Raw genomic sequence first — 19,369 nt, forward strand, 5'->3', positions numbered from 1 at the left:
ATCATGACAATACTTTCCTACTTGAGCTTGTTTTTTTTTGTTTTTATCTTCCAAATAAGACTCATACTAGTATCCAGGTCATAGTGGGAATAAACATCAAAGAACAATTGATGTAATCCATTTAAAACTCACCTTCCTATCAGTTGGTCAAATTTCATATTTTTTAAAGTCAAAAATCAGAATAATTTTCTTTAAAAAGAGAAGCAATTGGGACTGAACCAAAATTCATGACACATCATGTTGTCAGAACCTGAAAGATTGATTGAAGTTTCTTTTTCTGTCTGGGTTGGACTTTCTTTAAGTCACAGTGATGGGGAACTTTTTTCTGCCAAGGGTAATTTGATTATTTATAATACTGTTCCTAGGCTCTATTTGGTCAAATAATTAATTTACCCCTAAAAAGTATGAGGTTGTTTTTTTTTAATTTTAGTCTCATCTTCAGTTACCTGGGCAGTGCCAGACTAATAATACCTGTGTGTTTCCTGTCCCTGCTCTAAGAGTTCCATGACCTGATTAGTTAAATCTCTTTAACACAATGCATAAAGTAGTATAAATGTGATTGATAATCTATTTAACCCTAAGTGATTCAAGGTGCTAAAGGAAAATCTCAAACGGCAATTTTGCCACTTATAAGAGATGCCTTTACAGTAACTGAAAGCCATCTGCTAAGATTGGAATTGGTGTTAAATGAATACCACTCAGAATATTAAGTATATGAATAGTACAGTTATGGGTTTCAGAGCCTTACTCAAGCTCCCTAGCATACTTGAAGTCAAGGGAGGTCCATATAGGCTGTCAGATGCAAATTCCTTTTAAGGTGATTCAGTTAAACAATCATTTATTAAATGCCTAATATGTACAGAGTCTGTGGTGGGATGAATCTAAATTTAACCACCAGGTGTTGTTAATAACCACCCTTTTATTAAAGGGTTTTGCAAAGCAATGGGGTTAAGTGGCTTGCCCAAGGTCTCACAGCTAGGTAATTATTAATTGTCTGTGGTCAGATTTGAACTCAGGTCCTCCTCCTGACTCCAGGGCCCATGCTCTATCCACTGTTCCACCTAGCCATCCCAATAACCATTTTTAAAGAAGAGAATCAGGAATCAGTCATCCCAGGATAATACTGGCCATTGTGTACATGTCCTCAACTGGGTGAAAATGTTAAGAAATATAAGAATATGTAGCATCTATATAACACTTACTTTGTATCTGACATGATATCAAGTAATTTGCGATTTGATTCTCATAAAAATCCAGGTGGTAGTGACCATTACTAATCCAATTTTACATTGAAGAAATTGAGGCAGACAGAGTTTATGGGGCTTATCTAGGGTCATCCAGCTAGTCCAAATTTGAAATTGTGTCTACCTGGCTCCAAATCTAATGATCTATCCATTGTACCACCTGGCAGTCATAAACCTCAATATTGGTATGGTTTTCAGAAAATAAACTCTCTATCCCTTGTATTTGGGATAATGGTAGTCTTAATATTAAATTTGTGTATTATTATTATAAATTTAAAAAGTGAAGAATTATTGAGCTCTGTTTTTGGTAGACCTTGCCTCTTCCATGTCCCATGTACTGAGTCCCAATTGTATGATTTTGGAAAGCACATTAACAAATGTGCTTAATAGGAAAGTCTACTGCCTCTTTGCCTAAAAATCATTAAACACCACAAAAAAAGGTATGATAAGCATTTACTAAGTCCTGAAGTCTAGCCTCTAGCATTTATGACTGTGTGACCTTGAGGAAGTTACAACCTCTGTTTACCTCAAGTTTCTTTATATGACTTCAAGACTTAGTGGAAGATAGAAGGACTTGGATAGATAGAAGGTTCATGTAATCATAAAGAGCAATGCACAACTGAACACTAATGATAACTCAATCTAAAGATCATTTTCCTTAGATAAAATCCAAGACAAAATTATAGTCTAATAGTATTATATCTCTCCACTATCTATTTAATACTTCTAGCTCTTCAGATCTTCATTTGCTTACAATATTAATCAAGAAAGAATCTTGTGTTGTCCTTTGCCCTGCTAAAGTGGCAGGGATCAGGAGACAATGAGAATGCCATCACTGGAGGTCTTCAAGTGGAACCAAGGTGACTATTCTCCAAAATCCTGCAGAAGGGATTCTTATTCATATATTAATTGGAAAAAAACTTCTGAGAATACTTCATTCTCTTTTGATTTCATGCTTCCCTTCCCCCCAACAATTCTTTTATTTCTCCTCAATGATTCTCAACCCAGTGCTTTCCATCAGATGCTTTCATGACAATATACTTAAATATATCAGTGGATCTGTGACAAACTCCATGTGACTATACCATTCATCAGAGAACATTAAAGGCAATTCATTCTAATTTGTACTATGTATACTAATCTCAGACATATTTCCTTTTTCATATTAAATAAATCTGATTCTATAGCATTAATTACTGTAGAAATAACTTTGTTCAAAGAACTACTGAGTATTTTTCATTAAGTAAAGACTATAATAGGTATGTTAAAGTTCATCTGTAGCATTTTCCAAGTTTGTAGAGTATGTCTTGCATAATTTCTGAAAAACAGAGTAACTCTACTTGATGCTGAGCTTCTCCAAATTCTTATTTACAAATGCCATTGCTTTAATTGCATCAATTTTCAGAATAGTGAAATCCATTAATTTATAATATATTTATCTGATTTTATGCAATAAAAATAAGCATTTATATATTGCATTGAAGCTTACTTTAGAAATATTATATCATTTTATTTTCATAATCTTCAAAATTAAATTCAATTATTATCCTTATTTTACAGATAAGGGAAAATGAAGACACTAAATATTAAAAGACTTGCCTTGGTCACACAGCTTGGAGGTGTCAGAGACTTATGTCTTCCTGATCGGAGGTTTAGTTCTCTAATCATTGTACTATGTAACTGTGAAAAGAAAGACAAATAAATAAAACAAAATGAAATAATTTATATTGTTCAATTACCCAACTGGCAAGCATCATTAAGTATCTAATTCTAGTCTAGATATTGGGGATATAAAAAACTAAATAATTTAATAAAATATATTGTATATAAAGTATATACAAATTATATAAATAATATAATAAACTCAAAATTAAAAAAACTAAAAAGTAGTTTTTTGTTTATTTTTCTAACTACATGTAATGGTAATTTTCAATCATCTTTTTGCAGAAGGTTTTGAATTTTGCATTTTTTATCCTTCCCTTCTCTGCCCTGTCCCCCACCCTTCCCCTGACAGAAAGCAATCTAATGTAGATTGTACTTGGAAAAAAATAATCAAATCAAATAAAAAAAATACAAAAGACAACTTTTAAAAAAATGAAGACAGTAAGTTTGGGTTTACTTTTAAACTCAACAGTTCCTTCTCTGGATATGAATGGTATTTTCCATCACAAGTCTTTTAGCATTGTCTTTGATTATTGTGTTGCTGAAATGAACAAGTCCATCATAGCTGATCATCACCCAATGTTGCTGTTAGTATGCATAATGTTCTTTTGGTTCTGATGGCTTCATTCAACATCAGTTCATGCAATCAACCAAGCTTTCATGGATCTCTGGAACACTTAAATACTGGAGATGAGTGGAAACTGACAGAGAATGATAGTGTCCTGGGAAAGGGACAAGTAGAAAGTCAGGTTGGCTGAACTGCACAGTATAGAGAAAAGAATAAAGTATAATAAACTTGAATAGGTGGACTAAAGTCAGGTTACTGAGAACTTTAAATACCACCAGAGTATTTCATTTCCTTCTAGAAGTAATGAGGAATCACTAGAGTTTCTTGAGTGACATGGTCAGATTTGTGCTTTAAGTATAATACTTCAGCAGATCATAATGTACAGCTAGAAAAAATGTTCTCAAGTTGGTTCATCAAAATATATGTATATCTTGTAAAGAACTATAAAGGAGAAATTTGAAAAGGAGGAGAAAATGATTGCCAAATATTGGAATTTACACTCTATTCAGCAGAAAATAGGGTATCACTTAAGTTTTGAGCAAAGGAATAGTATGACCTTATCTCTGAGTAAAGCACATTATTCTGGAAGTGTTAGGAACTAACGAGGGGAGAGATGAGAAGCTGGAATGGGAAGGTGTATTTGAAGGGTAATGATCTTTGAAGGATCTATTAACCTTTGTGCATTGTTAGATATGAAAGATGAAAGAGGAAGACTACATCTAAAATAATTCCAAGGTTATAAACATGAGAGAAAGGATGACCCAGACAAAGACAGTCAGAAGCAGGAGTATATTTGGTTCATTTGAATTTGAGGTGTTAGAATTATTCTGCAAGCTATTTTCTGAAGGTGGAGATACAGACCTAATGCTCAGGAAAGAGTGAAACTAAATTTAGCTCAACTGGCATTTCTTAAGAAATTGCTATGTGACAGGCATTGTACTAAGTGCTTTAAAAATAGCAGAGATCCTCACTACAACCCTTGCAGGTAGAAGTGATTATTATCCTCATTTTATAATAGAGGAAACTGAGACAGGTCAATGTCATGTGACTTGGCCAGGATTACACAACTAGTAGGTATATGAGACTGGACATGAACTTGGTTCTATCCATAGAGTCACCTAGCTTTCCTGGGATTGCAAGACAGGGCAATTTATATTCCATTAGTGAAAACAAAAATTATGTATCTATATCAATATCTATATCTATATACAGATAAATAATATTTACACAATGAAAAATAAAATGTAATCAGAAGGAAGAGAGTACTAATCTAGAATGAAAGTTGGTTTTGGTAAAAATAGGATATGTCAAAAATAGGAATATGTCAAAGAGTTCAATGAAAGGTCATGTAGAGTATGATAGAGATGTAGAAGGAGTGAGTATAAACTAGTGACAGAAGGGAAATGAACCTTTAGCTTGGGCAATTTATGACAATGATCTAAGATTCTTAGTGGAATCATAGGACAGGAAACGAACATATACTTTATAGTTGTACTAGTACAACACAGAAAATGAGAAAGATAAATATAAATATATATGCATATGTATACATGCATACGCAGATATCTGCATAAATATCTGCACAAATACATGCATATATACATATATACATAGCTAGATATTAGAAATATAGGAGAGGAATATTCTTCTAGAGGATAGCAGTATATCTCTTCTGTACCATAAAAAGGAGAAACAGATATACATAGTGTATACTAACATCAGAGGTAGGCTATGTTTATCCATATGGATGCTGTCTGAATTGAATGAATTTAGCGGTCAACTATTCAATGAATAGAACTGAGAGAACAATTTATGTTTTGATCCCAGTGACTATGTAAGGGAAAAATACTTTGAGAAGACCTTTGGATTCTTACCAAAGCAGTGACCAATTGTGACTTCAAAGACTGATGACAAAACATACTTTCTGCCTCTTGGTAGAAAGGTGATAGAATATCCATTCCCAACCATGGCCAAAGAATGAATTTGTTTTACTTGATATTTTTTTTACTTTGTTAGTACCTTGTTAAAATGAATGTATTTCTTTAACGAAATGCAATCCATAACAATTGCCAGAATCTTACTAATCATTTTCCATTTCTTTCTAAGCACATTGAAAAGATTGTATTTTGGATTATGTTCAAGTTCATAATTTTTTTTAATCTTTTTATTTTTTGCAGATGCTCAAGGTCACACAGCTAGGTAATTATTAAGTGTCTGAGGCCAGATTTGAACTCAGATACTCCTGACTCCAGGCCCAGTGCTCTATCCACTGCACCACTTAGCCACCCCTTTAGGCTTTTTTAAAATTAAAAAAAAATTTCCCCATAATTACATGCAAAAACAAGTTTCAACATTCACTTCTGAAACTTTGAGTTCCAAATTATCTCCCTTTCTTCTCCCCCTCACTGAGAAAGCAAGTAACTTGGAAAAGGTTAAAAATTTATAATCTTGAAAAAAATGACTACAATAGTCATGTTGTAAAAGTAAACACACCCTCCTCCACATACACACAAAAGAGAGAAACTTCAAGAAAAATAAAGTGAAAAAAGCCTGCTTCAGTCTGTATTTATACACCATCAGCTCTGTCTTTTGGATGGACAGCATTCTTAGGATATTTTTGAAGGAAATATTTAAATAGATTTAGTTCTTAACATCATCTGAAAATTGTCCACATATCTTTGCCATTTGTCTACTGGGAAATGGCTCCTTTTTTTTTAAATAAATTTGACTCAGTTCTCTATGTTTGAGAAATGAGGTCTTTATCTGAGAAATTTGTTTCATTCCCCCCCCACATTTCCTATTGATAGCTGTATTTCCCTCTATCCTATACTCCCTCACCCACATTTATTATATTCTCTTTCTCCTTTCACCCTATCCCTCCTCAAAAGTGTATTGCAGTTTCTGGCCAAGATGGTGGAGAGAAGACAGGCACTGTGGTAAGAGCTCCTATTTCCCCTCAAAAATAACATGAAAGAAACATTTTAACAGAAATTCAATTGACAAAACCCAGAAAAAGAACTTAGGAGCAGAACACCTAGCAACAAGGTTTGTCTCAGGGGACCTTGAGCAGAGGGCAAGCTCAGGGATAGCAGCAGAATGAAGCTAGATGACTGGCCTTAACTGCAGAGACTGTGGTGAGTGGTGGGTCCAAAGACCCACTTTAGCCATGGAATCTTTGGCCGGGAGGATATCAACACTAGTGAGCCCCAGTCATTGGCAAGCTGAGTTCCAGCACAGAGAATTGCTGAGTAACCCTGGAAAATAACCAGCTGGGCAGAGGACTCCATTTTTTGTGGAGCCCTATTCCTAGAACAAACAGTAACTGCCACCCCTACTCCCCCACCCCTCAGACCTAGGTGTGTGCAAAAGAGTTCACTGGCTGACATGGAGATTAACTCCTTCCCTCAGGGCACAGCCCATTGTTCAAGGACAATTCAGACACTGCTGCCCCTCATCCCTCTCTCCTTACTCTCTCCATGATTAGAAAGAGGGTTTCAAACACTCCAGAGAAAGCAATCAGCACATCCTACTGGCCAGCCCTTGGAATTACTGAACCAAGTGAACAAATCCTCTAGGGTTTTCAAAAGAAAACCTTTGAGAGCCAGCCCCTCCCCCCAAAAAACAAGATTCTAGGAAAAATGAAGAAAGGCCAGCAGAAAGGGGTGCCCATGGAAGAATTCTTAGAAGAAACAGATTCTAACCCAGAGAGATCTAGCACTTCTGATGAGGATATGAATTGGGATGTAGCCCAAAAAAGACTTCCTGGAAGAAATCAGGAAGGAGTTTAAAAATCAATTGGAAAATTGGGAAAAAAAACTGAAGAGAAAATTAACACATTGCAAGAGAAAATTAACATCGTTCAACAAGAAAACAAATTCTTGGAAAATACAATTGGACAAATACAAAATGAGAATTATTTGCTCAAAACTACATTTCAGCAAATGGAAAACTCCTTCAATAATAGAATTGAGAAATGAGAAGGGGAGTTGCAAAAGGGAAATGAAAACTTTCCTCTTAAAAAAAAAGAATGGAATCTGTGGAAAACAAAGACTTCATGAGACAACAAGATTTCATTAAGCAAAACCAAATGATTGAAAAAAATAGAAGAAAATGTAACATCCCTCATCAACAAAACCACTGACCTGGAGAATCAATTGAGAAGAGACAACCTGAGAATTATAGCTCTTACTGAAAACATTGAAGAAAAAAAAGCCTGAACTTAATATTACAGGATTTAGTGATAAAATTGTCCTGATATCACAGAACTAGAAGGCAAAATAGTTATTGAAAGAATACATCGATATCCTCTGGAAATATAACCTTAAATGAAAACACCAAGCAATATTGTGGCCAAATTCCAGAACTACAAGATAAAAGGAAAAATCCTGCAAGCAGCCAGAAAGAAACAATTGAGATACCAAGGAGCCACAGCAAGGATTTCACAGGACCTGGCTGCATCAACCTACAGAGATGGAAGAGCCTGGAATGAGATATTCTGAAGAGCAAGGGAACTTGGAATGCAGCCAAGAATCCACTATGCAACAAAGCTGAGCATTCTCTTCCAGGGAAAAAGATGGACAGTTAACACAATGGGAGACTTCCAGCATTTCCTGATAAAAAACCAGAGCTAAATAGAAAATTTGGACAGCAAATATGAGGCTCAAACATGAGCTTTTACATGAAAAGGTAAAAAAAAAAATAAATAAAAGGGTAAAGAAAAAATTTCTATCCAATAAGATGAAACTGGCTATAACCTCACCTGGGAGAAAGATTCTCATAACTCTTGAGAAATGTAACTCTATTAGAGAGAATATACTTAGCCAGAAGTGATGGTCACCCATGACTTTCTGGAAATTCTGGCCAAGATGGTGGAGAGAAGACAGGCACAGTTCTAAAGTCTCCTGATCTTTCCGTATCTATGATATGACACAAACCTCTTAACAGAAATCTGACCCACAAAACTCACAAAGAGAAGCCAGGAGAAAGAACATCTATCTCAGGATTTGTCTCCTGCAGCAGCATTGGACAAATTTGGGTGGGTGAATCTGGGCTCAGAGGGAGGTTCAGCCACAGATCAGCCAGATTAGCAGCTGAATTGGAGCCAGGAGTCTGAGGGCCCAAGAGCCAGAACTGCTGGATCAGCTGTGAAGCTAGATGTGGGGGTTGAGTCAAACTAGGGAGCAGAGGCACTGGTGTTGGTGCTGTCTATCTAGAGCTTGCCAACAGGGCTGGGGGGAGAGTTCCAGTTCAGTAGAGCTGCAGACACCATCCCTGGGCTCTTCTGGTCTGAGGAACTCTGAGTCCACACCCCCATTTCGGCTGAGGCCTCTTCCTGGAACAAACAATTGTGCAGGTGTGTGAGCAGAAGAACCAGCCCAGCTGACAACAAAGAGAGGAAAGACCTCAAGCTAGGGTAAAGCCCACCATTGATTGAAGGAAAAAGAATTCAATAGCTCCAACTCCTCCCTTCAAGCAAAGGGAGAAGGCCTCAATCAAGGTCACAGACACTCCAGAGAAAGCAACCAGCACCTCCTACTGGCCAGCCAGAGAAATTGCATCCAGTGATTAAAGCCTCTAGTGATCCTGAGACCCTATCAACCAGCCCCTCCGCAACTCAAGGTATTAGCAAAATGAAGGTTCAGCAGACAGATGGAGCCATAGAAAAATTATTGGAAGTCAAAGACCCTAACACCACGAGACCTAGAAGCTCTTAGGAGAATACAATCTGGTCTTCAGCACAGAATTACTTACTTGAAGAAATAAGGAAGGTGTTTAAAAATCAACTGGAGAATTTGGGAGACAAAATTAATACCTTGCAACAAGAAAACAAGTCCCTAGAGAAATACAATTGGACAAATACAAAAAGAGAATCAATCTCTCACATCATCAATTGGATAAATACAAAATGAGAATAATTATCTCAGATCCTCAATTGGGCAAATGCAAAAAGAAAATAATTCTCTCAAAACCTCAATTGGTCAAATGGAAAGCTCTTTCAAAAGTAGAATTGACCAATTGGAAAAGGAGTTGCAAAGGTTAATGAAGAAAATTCCTCCCTAAAATTATAATGCAGTTTGCAGAAACTAATGACTCCATGAGACAGCAAGAGCCAGTTAAATAAAATCAAAAAATAGAAAAAAATAAAAGAAAATGTAAAATACCTCATCAGCAAAACCACTGACCTCCAAAATAGATGGAGGAGGTGCAACCTCACAATTATTGGACTTCCTGAAAACATTGAAGAGAGTAAAAAAAAGCCTGGACTTAAAAATTACAGGATCTAGTGATGGAAAACTGCCCTAATATCATGGAATCAGAGGGCATAATAGTTTTTGAAAGAAACATTGAGCCCCTCCAGAAAAAGATCTTAAAGTGAAAACACCAAAGAATGTTGTGGCCAAATTCCAGAACTATCAGATAAAAGAGAAAATCCTGCAAACAGCCAGAAAGAAACAATATAAATATTAAGGAGCCACAGTAAGGATTATGCAGGACCTGGCTGCAACAACATTAAGGGATAGAAGGGCCTGGAATGAGATGTTTCAAAGAGCAAGGGAGCTTGGAATGAAGCCAAGAAATCTACTATCCTGCAAAGCTGAGCCTTCTCTTCCAGGGGAAAAAAGATGGACATTTAATAAAATGGAAGAATTCCAAAAATTCCTGATGAAAAGACCATAGCTAAATAGAAAATTTGGACATCAAAGTGGAGCTTCAAGGACACATGAAAAGTTTTAAAAAAGGGGGCAGTAAAAGAAAAAAAAATAACTGCTATCCAATAAGTTGAAACTGGCTATATTCAAGCATGGGGAAAAATAATTTCATAAATCTTGAGAATTGTAACTCTAACAGAGAGAATATACCTAACCAGAAGTGAAGGACATTCATGATCTATCCATGAGACTGCTATCTAGTGCATTTAACCCCACTTGGGAGAAAGACTCTTATAACTCTCAAGAATTTTAACTCTATTAGAATGTACATAACTAGAAGTGACAGATACTCAGAATTTTCTATGACTCAGAGAGAATAATCTAAAAAAAACACTACCTCCTTAAAAAGGGGGACAGGAAAGAGAAGAGAGGAGGGAGGGGATTGAATGGGGTAAATCTCATTACACTAAGAGGTACAAAATACTTTTGGGAATAGAGGGGAAGAAGGGAGGAGATGAGAAACACCTGAATCTTTTTCTCATCAGACTTGGCTTAAAGTCAACATACACATACTTAGCTAACTTATAAAACATCTAACCTTTCAAGTATCAAAAGGGCAAAAGTGGAGGGGGGATGGAAAAAGGGGGGGGAGTGGGGTAAGAAAGGGGAACTAAGAAAAGGAAGGGAAGGGAAAAGAGAAAAAGGGAAAGGGGAAAGAAAGGGTAAGGGTGATATGGGAGGGCAAACTCACTGAAGGGGGTGTTATTCAGAAACAAAATACTGGGGAATATGGATAAATGGGGGAAGTTGGAAAAATACAAACAGGGGGAAGATAGCATGGAGGGCAATAAAGAATTAATAATCAGGGGGCAGCTAGGTGGCATAGTGGATAAAGCACTGGCCCTAGAGTCAGAAGTACCTGGGTTCAAATCCAGTCTCAGACACTTAATAATCACCTAGCTGTGTGGCCTTGGGCAATCCACTTAACCCTGTTTGCCTTGCCAAACCCTAAAAAAAAAGAATTATTAATCATAACTTTGAATGAGAATGGGATGAACTCTCCCTTAAAACATAAGCAAATAGCAGAGTGGATTAAAAACCAGAATCCTACAATATGCTGCTTACTAGAAACTCATTTGAAGCAGAGACATAAATATAGAGCAAAAGTAGAAGGTTGGAGCAAAATATATTTTGCTTCAGATGAAGTAAAAAAAGCAGGGGTAGTAATCCTTATCACAGACAAAGGAGCAGCAGAAATAGAAAGCCTTAACAGAGATAAGGAAGGAAACTTTATCCTCCTAAAATGTACCATAGACAATAAAGTTTTTTTCAGTACTAAACATATATGCACCCAATGATATAGCATCCAAATTCTTAGAGGAGATGCTGAAAGAACTACAGGAAGACAAAGACAGTAAAACTCTACGAGTGGGAGACCTCAACTTCCTGCTATCAGATCTAGATAAATTGAATCATAAAATAAACAAGAAAGAAGTTAAGGAAGCAAATAGATTGTTAGAAAAACTAGACATGGTAGACTTATGGAGGAAATTGAATGAGGATAGAAAGGACTGTACCTTTTTCTCTGTAGTACATGGAACTTAGAGAAAAATTGACCATGTACTATAACATAAAAAACTAATGATCAACTGCAGAAAGGCAGAAAGAGTGAATAAATCTTTCTCAGATCACAATGCAATAAAAGTTATATGCAATATTGGGTCAAGGAGTTATAGACCCGGAACAAATTGGAAACTGAATAACCTCATTTTAAAAAATGAGTAGACCAAAAAACAAATTATAGAAATAATTAACCATTTTATTCTAGATAATGACAATAATGACACAACATAACAAAATCAATGGGATTCATTCAAAGAAACTCTCAGGGGACATATTATAGCTTTAAATGCTTACAAAAATAAATTGGAGAAAGAGGAAATCAATGAAATAAACATGCAACCAAAAAAATCAGAGAAAGAACAAATCAAATATCTCCAAATAAATACCAAATTAGAAATTCTACAAATTAAAGGAGAAATTAATAAAATCAAATGCAAAAAAATTTAATTAATAAATTAATAAACCAAATATTGGTATTATGGAAAAACCAATAAAATTTATAAATCTCTGTTCAATTTGATCAAAAAAAGAAAGAAGAAAACCAAATTGCTAGAATCATAATTGAAAAAGGTGAACTCACCACCAATGAGGAGGAAATTAAGGTAATAATTCCAAATTATTTTGCCCAACTCTGTCCCAATAAATTTGATAATCTAAGTGAAATGGAATAATATTTACAAAAAATATGAGTTTCCCAGGTTAAATGAAGAAGAGATTAAATATTTAAACAACCCTATCTCAGAAAAAAAGAAATTCAACAAGCCATCATTGAACTCCCTAAGAAAATATCTCCAGGGTCTGATGTATTCACAAGTAAATTCTACCAATATTTAAGGAACAATTGGTTCCAATTCTATATGAACTCTTTGGAAAAATATGGAAAGATTGAACTCTGCAAAAACTCTTTCTATGAAACCAATATGGTGCTGTTAGCTAAATTAGGAAGAGATAAAATAGAGAAAGAAAATTATAGACCTATCACCCTGATGAATATGGACGCAAAAATCTTAAATAAAATCTTAGCAAAATGATTACAAAAAGTTATCACTAGGATAATACATTATGATCAAGTAGGATTTATCCCAGGAATGCAGGGTTGGTTCAATATTAGGAAAACTGTTAGTATACTCAATTATATTGAAATAAAGCTATGAGAAATTATATGATCTGGGGTGGCTAGGTGGCTCAGTGTACAGAGCACCAGCCCAGGAGTCAGTAGTATATGAGTTCAAATCCAGCCTCAGACACTTAATAATTACCTAGCTGTGGGGCGTTGGGCAAGCCAGTTAACCCCATGGCCTTGCAAAAAACCTAAAAAGAAAAAAAGAAATTATATTATCATATCCATAGATGCCGAAAAAGCTTTTGGCAAAATACAGCAACCATTCCTACTAAAAACACTAGAGAGTCTAGGAATAAATGAACTGTTCATTAGAATATTTAGCAGTATCTATTTAAAACCATCAACAAGCATTATATTCAATGGGGAGAAGCTAGAGGCATTCCCAATAAGATCAAGGGTGAAACAAGGGTGCCCATTATCACCACTACTATTCAATATCATATTATAAATGTTAGTTTCAGCAATTAGAGAAGAAAAAGAAATTGAAAGAATTAGAACTGGGAAGGAAGAGACAAAACTCTCACTCTTTGCAGATGACATGTTGGTCTACCTAGATAATCCCAAGTAATCATCCAAAAAGCTACTAGAAACAATTAGCAATTTTAGCAAAGTTGCAGGTTATAAAATAAACCCTCATAAATCCTCAACTTTTCTATATGTGTCTAGCAAGGTACAGCAGGAAGAGCTAGAAAGAGAAATCCCATTTAAAGTAACCTCAGACAATACAAAATACCTGGGAATCTATTTACCAAGACAGACTCAGAAACTTTTTGAAAACAATTATAAAACACTTCTCACACAAATTAAATCAGATTTAAATAACTGGGCAAATATCAACTGCTCATGGATATGTAGAGCTAATATGATAAAAATGACAATTCTACAAAAACTAAACTACCTGGTTAGTGCCCTACCAATCAAAATTCCCAAAAATTACTTTAATGAGTTAGAAAAACTTGTAAGTAAATTCATATGGAGAAATAAAAAGTCAAGAATTTCCAGGAACTTAATTAAATAAAGTAAAAAGAAGGGGGCTTAGCCCTACCTGATCTAAAGTTATATTATAAAGCATCAGTCATCAAAACTGTTTGGTATTGGCTAAGAAATAGAGTGGTGGACCAGTGGAATAGACTAGGTGCAAAAGCAGGAGATGATCCTAGTAATCTACTGTTTCATAAACCCAAAGAGTCCAGCTATTGGAATAAGAACTCTGGGATAAAAACTCCTCGGAAAATTGGAAGTTAGTATGGAAGAAACTTAGATTAGACCAACACCTCACACCCTTTACCAAGATAAGATCCAAATGGTTACAGGACATAGACATAAAAAACAATACTATAAGCAAATTAGAAGATCAAGGACTAGTCTACCTGTCAGATCTATGGAAAGGGGAACAGTTTATGACTAAGGAAGAGTTGGAGAACATGACCAAAAACCAACTAAATGATTTCGATTACATTAAATTAAAAAGGTTTTGCACAGATAATTCACTGTAACCAAGATCAAAAGAAATGTAGTAAATTGGGAAACAATCTTTACAACTTATGATTTTGAGAAAGGACTCATTTCTAAAATATACAGAGAACTGAGTCATATTTTTAAAACAATATGGTCAAAGGATATGCAAAGGCAATTTACAAATGAGGAAATCAAAGAGATCCAAAGTCATATGAAAAATTGCTCTAAATCATTACTTATTAGAGAAATGCAAATTAAAGCCTGTCTGAAATATCACCTCACACCTCTCAGACTGGACATTATGACCAGAAATGACAATTATCAATGTTGGAAGGGATGTGCAGAATCTGGGACACTAAATTTAGCTGTGAACTCATCCAACCCTTCTGGAGAGCAATTTAGAATTTCATCCAAAGGGCAACAAAAACGTGCATACCCTTTGATACAGCAATATCACTACTGGGTCTATACTCTGAGTTTATGAAAAAGGGTTAAAAATATCACTTGTACAAAAATATTCATAGCAGTCCTGTTTGTGGTGGCAAAGAATTGGAAATTAAGTGAGTGTCCTTCAATTGGCGAATGCATTAAAAAACTGTGGTATATGTAAGCCATGGAACATTATTGTTCTATTAGAAACTAGAAGGGATGGAAATTCAGGGAAGCCTGGAAGGGCTTACATGAACTGATGCTGAACAAGATGAGCAGAACCAGAAAAACATTGTATACCCTAACAGCAGCAAGGGGGTGGAGATTAACATTAATGTATTTCCTCATTCCATCAGTACAATAATCAGGCAGGCACAATTTTGGGATACCTGCCATGGTGAATACCATCTGTATCTAGAAAAAGAAGTGTGGAGTTTGGATAAAGACCAAAGGCTATTACTTTCAATTAATAAAAACATTATCTAATTATGTAATTTTGCTATATCTTAAACTTAATTTTTTTTTCCTTTAGGATCTGATTTCTCTCTCATTACATTCAACTTAGATCAGTGTGTACCATAGGAACTATATAAAAACTAATAGACTGCCTTTTTTGGGAAATGGGAGGAGGGAAGCAAGATTAGGGGGAAAATTGTAAAACCAAAATAAGTAAATTCTTTTTGAAAAAAGTGCATTGTATCTTTCCCATGACTTTCCCTTCCTCTTCCCTTTCCACTTTCCTCTCCTATTTTCCTCTAGGGTAAGATAAATTTCTACACCAATTTGACTGTATATGCTATTCTCTCTCTCTGAGTCAATTTTGATGAAAGTGAGTCTCACTCTCTCCCTCCTTACCTTTCCCTCTTTCACTGCATTGCAAAATATTTTTCTTGCTCTTATATCTGAAGTAATTTACCCCATTATATCTCTCCTTTCTCTTTCTCTCTCTCTCTCAGAACATTCCTCTCTAGTTCATTCACTTCATCTTTTTTAATATATTATCCCTTTAAATTCAATTCCCACATGTGTCTTTTCAATTTATGCTCTTTCTAACTTCCCCCCAAAATGAGAAAGTCATATGAGTTATCAATATCATCTTCCCTTTAAGGAATAGAAGTCATTCAAGATTATTAAGTCCCTTATGATTTGCCTTTTCTGCTCACCTTTGGTTGTTTCATCAGGAAAGTTTGAAAGTCCCCTATTTCATTGAATATTCATCTTTTTCTCTGAAAGAAAATGTTCAGTTTTGGTGGTAAGTTTATTCTTGGTTGTAATCCAAGTTCTTTTGCCTTTCCGATTATCATTTTCCAAGTCCTATGGTACTTTAATGTAAACACTGTTAAATCTTGTGTGAGCCTCACTGTAACTCCAAAATATTTGAGTTGTTTCTTTCTGGATGCTTGTAAGAATTTCTCCTCGACTTGGGAGTTCTAAAATTTGGCTATAATATTCCTGGCAGTTTTCATTTAAGTATCTCTTTTAGTAAGTGATTGGTAAATTCATTCAATTTCTCTTTTACCGTCTGCTTCTAGGATATCAGAACAATTTTACTGGATAATTATTACTTGAAAATGAAGACTAGGTCCTTTTTGGATAATGACTTTCACACAGTCCAATATTTTTTAAATTATCTCTCTTGATCTGTTTTCCAGGTCAGATTTTTTTTTTCCTTTGAGATATTTCATAATGTCTTTCAGCTTTTCATTATTTTGGTTTTGTTTTATGGTTCCTTGATTTCTCACAAAGTCATCAGCTTCTCTTAGCTCATTCTTCACTTTAAGGATTTATTTTCTTCAGAGAGCTTTTGTATCTCCTTTTCCATTTGGCCAGTTCTGCTTTTTAGGGTGTTCTGGATTGCTTTTTCCATTTGATCTAAACTGGTTTTTAAGATGTTATTTTCCTTTTAAGATGTTATTTTCTTCTATATATTTTGTAATTTCTTCACCAAGTTGCTGATTTGATTTTCATGATTTTCCCAAATGAATCTCATTTCTCTTCCTATTTTTTTCCTCTACCTCCTTTACTTGATTTTATATTTTTGTAAATATTCATAAGCTTCTGGGTCCTAACCAAATGAAAAGCTTCCTCCTCTGTTCCAAAGAGCTCTGAAGATTGTGAGGGAAGAAAACAGGTGTAGTTTGTTTTTGTTTTTGTTTATTTTGCTTGTTTGTTTTGCTGAATTCCCTGACTGCCTAGGTTCCTTCTTTATGCTTTTCTTTAGGTATTCTCTGCCTTTTTCTACACTTCTTTTCATGAATATTCATGAGAAAGTGTGATCTGGTTTACTGAGAAAGCTGTTGTTGTTAATTTTCTTACTATGATATTTGATTCAATGTCTTTGTTTTAAACTAACTTTATACTCTATCTATTAGAGGTTTTTAGCTTGGTGGGCCCTTGTGAACTCTTAAACCCCCTAAGTGCTATGAACCCAACATCTCCATTCTTTGGGGCACTCAATCCCTGAGAGCTAGGATACCTTCAGATAGTACACAGGAATGCTCTATACAAAATTTAGTAATTTCTCAAATGCATTCATATAGTTTCTGCTTAAAATATTATTCCATGGGCAGCATAGGGCATATAGCAGACAATTAAATGGACTCCTTGTTTAACTGAATTCTTGTTGGACACCATGTCCTTATCACTTCCCTTTGCCTAATTTATTTTTTCTATACAAAGGAAACATGAGAGATAAGGAAAGAGAAGCAATGGGAGTAGAAGGGAAAAACCAATTTTCTGAGTTTCACTATTACTCTTTACCTATTTCTCAGCTCCTACTAGTTGATCTCAGAAGACCGAGCTCTTAGTTCACCTTGTTGAAATTGCTGAAGGTTAATTCAGGCACTCCAAGTTAAATACACATCTAAATTATTCTGAAGAATTTTATATTTAGTATTACAAATGTCTTTCAGCAAAAACTCAAAAATCAACATATTCCAACCTCAAGACTATTTCTATTATGTTTAGAGTTTCCAGGAAGGACATGATCATTATCTAATGTTGACAGAACATTCGATTTTCTGGGTCTGAAGTTTACAAACAAAATTCAGCCTCTTTGTGAGGCACATTAGCAACTGAAATACCTTCTAAATCACTGTCTCTCTAAATTGTTTGTTCTCTACAATCAATCTTTATTTTCTTAAAACTGAATTTAGGAAAATTTGCATAATTGTCCTGTCTGATAAAAATCTGATGTATAATGTTGTCTTGGGAATAAAAAAAAGCTGCTACCTGGGATCACCATGAAGAGACAACTTGAACAGTATAAATATGAAATAAACATTGTCTGTGAAACCATTCTGACATGTGAGGTAAGGAGTGTACATACACATTAATTGGCTTTGAGGTTTGTGAAGAACAGGGGGGAGACAGTCTTATTTTACCTACCAAAAGTTAGATCAAGTGTTAAGTGTTAAATGGTTTACAAATATCAGCTTATTTAATCCTCACAAAAACCCTGTGATTTAGGTGCCTTATTTTTAGTTGAAGAAACTGAAGAAAACAAGTGAAATTAAGTAAATTTCCCACAGCTAGTATTTGAGGCTGATTTTGAATTCAGCTCTTCCTGACTCTAAGCCCAGCACTCTATCCATTGAGTTGACTAATTGCTTGAATTTGTATTCATAAATTTCATTTTAAGGCTAAAAGTTATTAGATTCAATCAGTTCATGTATCCCCCCTTCAATCAAAGAGAAAGATTCATCTGGTTGTTGCCATTGCTGATTCATTCTTGCTATAAAAGAAAAAGTTTAGTTAAATGCTAAATTCTGTGATAAAGTCAATAAAAACTATCAAAGATCATAAGAAAGGAGACCAAAGAAGATTGATTGTTTTCACAGGGGCAATGAAACCTAAAGTAGTTCTTTAAAGATGGGATATGTAAATGAGAGAAGGAAAAGTATTAGGGATGTGTGTGTGTGTGTGTGTGTGTGTGTGTGTCTGTGTGTGTGTGTGTGTGTGTGTGTGTATGTGAAAAGCATAATTGAGATTAGCAATATGAACATGGGTAAATTGATTCATTAAACAAAAAAATGCCTAAAATGAAAAAATAAGAAGTTGAAATCTAATGGGAAATCTATAGAACTGGACTATTGAAAAATTTTAAAGTAAAAGAATTCACTGAATACTATTATTTTCCCATCTCCCTTCACTGGTGTTTTGAATCTTATTTAAAATTGAATTGTGAAGGTTTCAGATTAAAGACTAGTTGAAGATATTTAAAGACTGATTTATTAGATCATAAACATTTCAAAAGGTAATACATCAGAACTTCAATGACTGTGATCTCCTAGGTGTGGGTTTTGTGTAGGTCACAACTTATCCATCATTTTTCCCCTTGTGTAACTCTTGTTGATGGTCTCATATCATATATATTTTTCTATAGATTATCTAGCCAAGGAAACTGAAGTTTTCCTCTAGTCCAGAGCTGTTGAATTGGTGTTTTGTATTGTTTTCTTAATGGTATTACAGATCTGTTTTGATAATCTGATAAAGCCTATGGACTGCTATAGTTTTAAATGCAGAAAATAAAATACATAGGGTTTCAAAGGAAACTAATTGTATATATAAATGGTCAGCATTTTTTAAAGTTCATGTTCCTAATGGTGAGGAA

Source organism: Macrotis lagotis, chromosome X (genome assembly GCF_037893015.1).
Source record: "Macrotis lagotis isolate mMagLag1 chromosome X, bilby.v1.9.chrom.fasta, whole genome shotgun sequence".
NCBI classification, from domain to species: domain Eukaryota; kingdom Metazoa; phylum Chordata; class Mammalia; order Peramelemorphia; family Peramelidae; genus Macrotis; species Macrotis lagotis.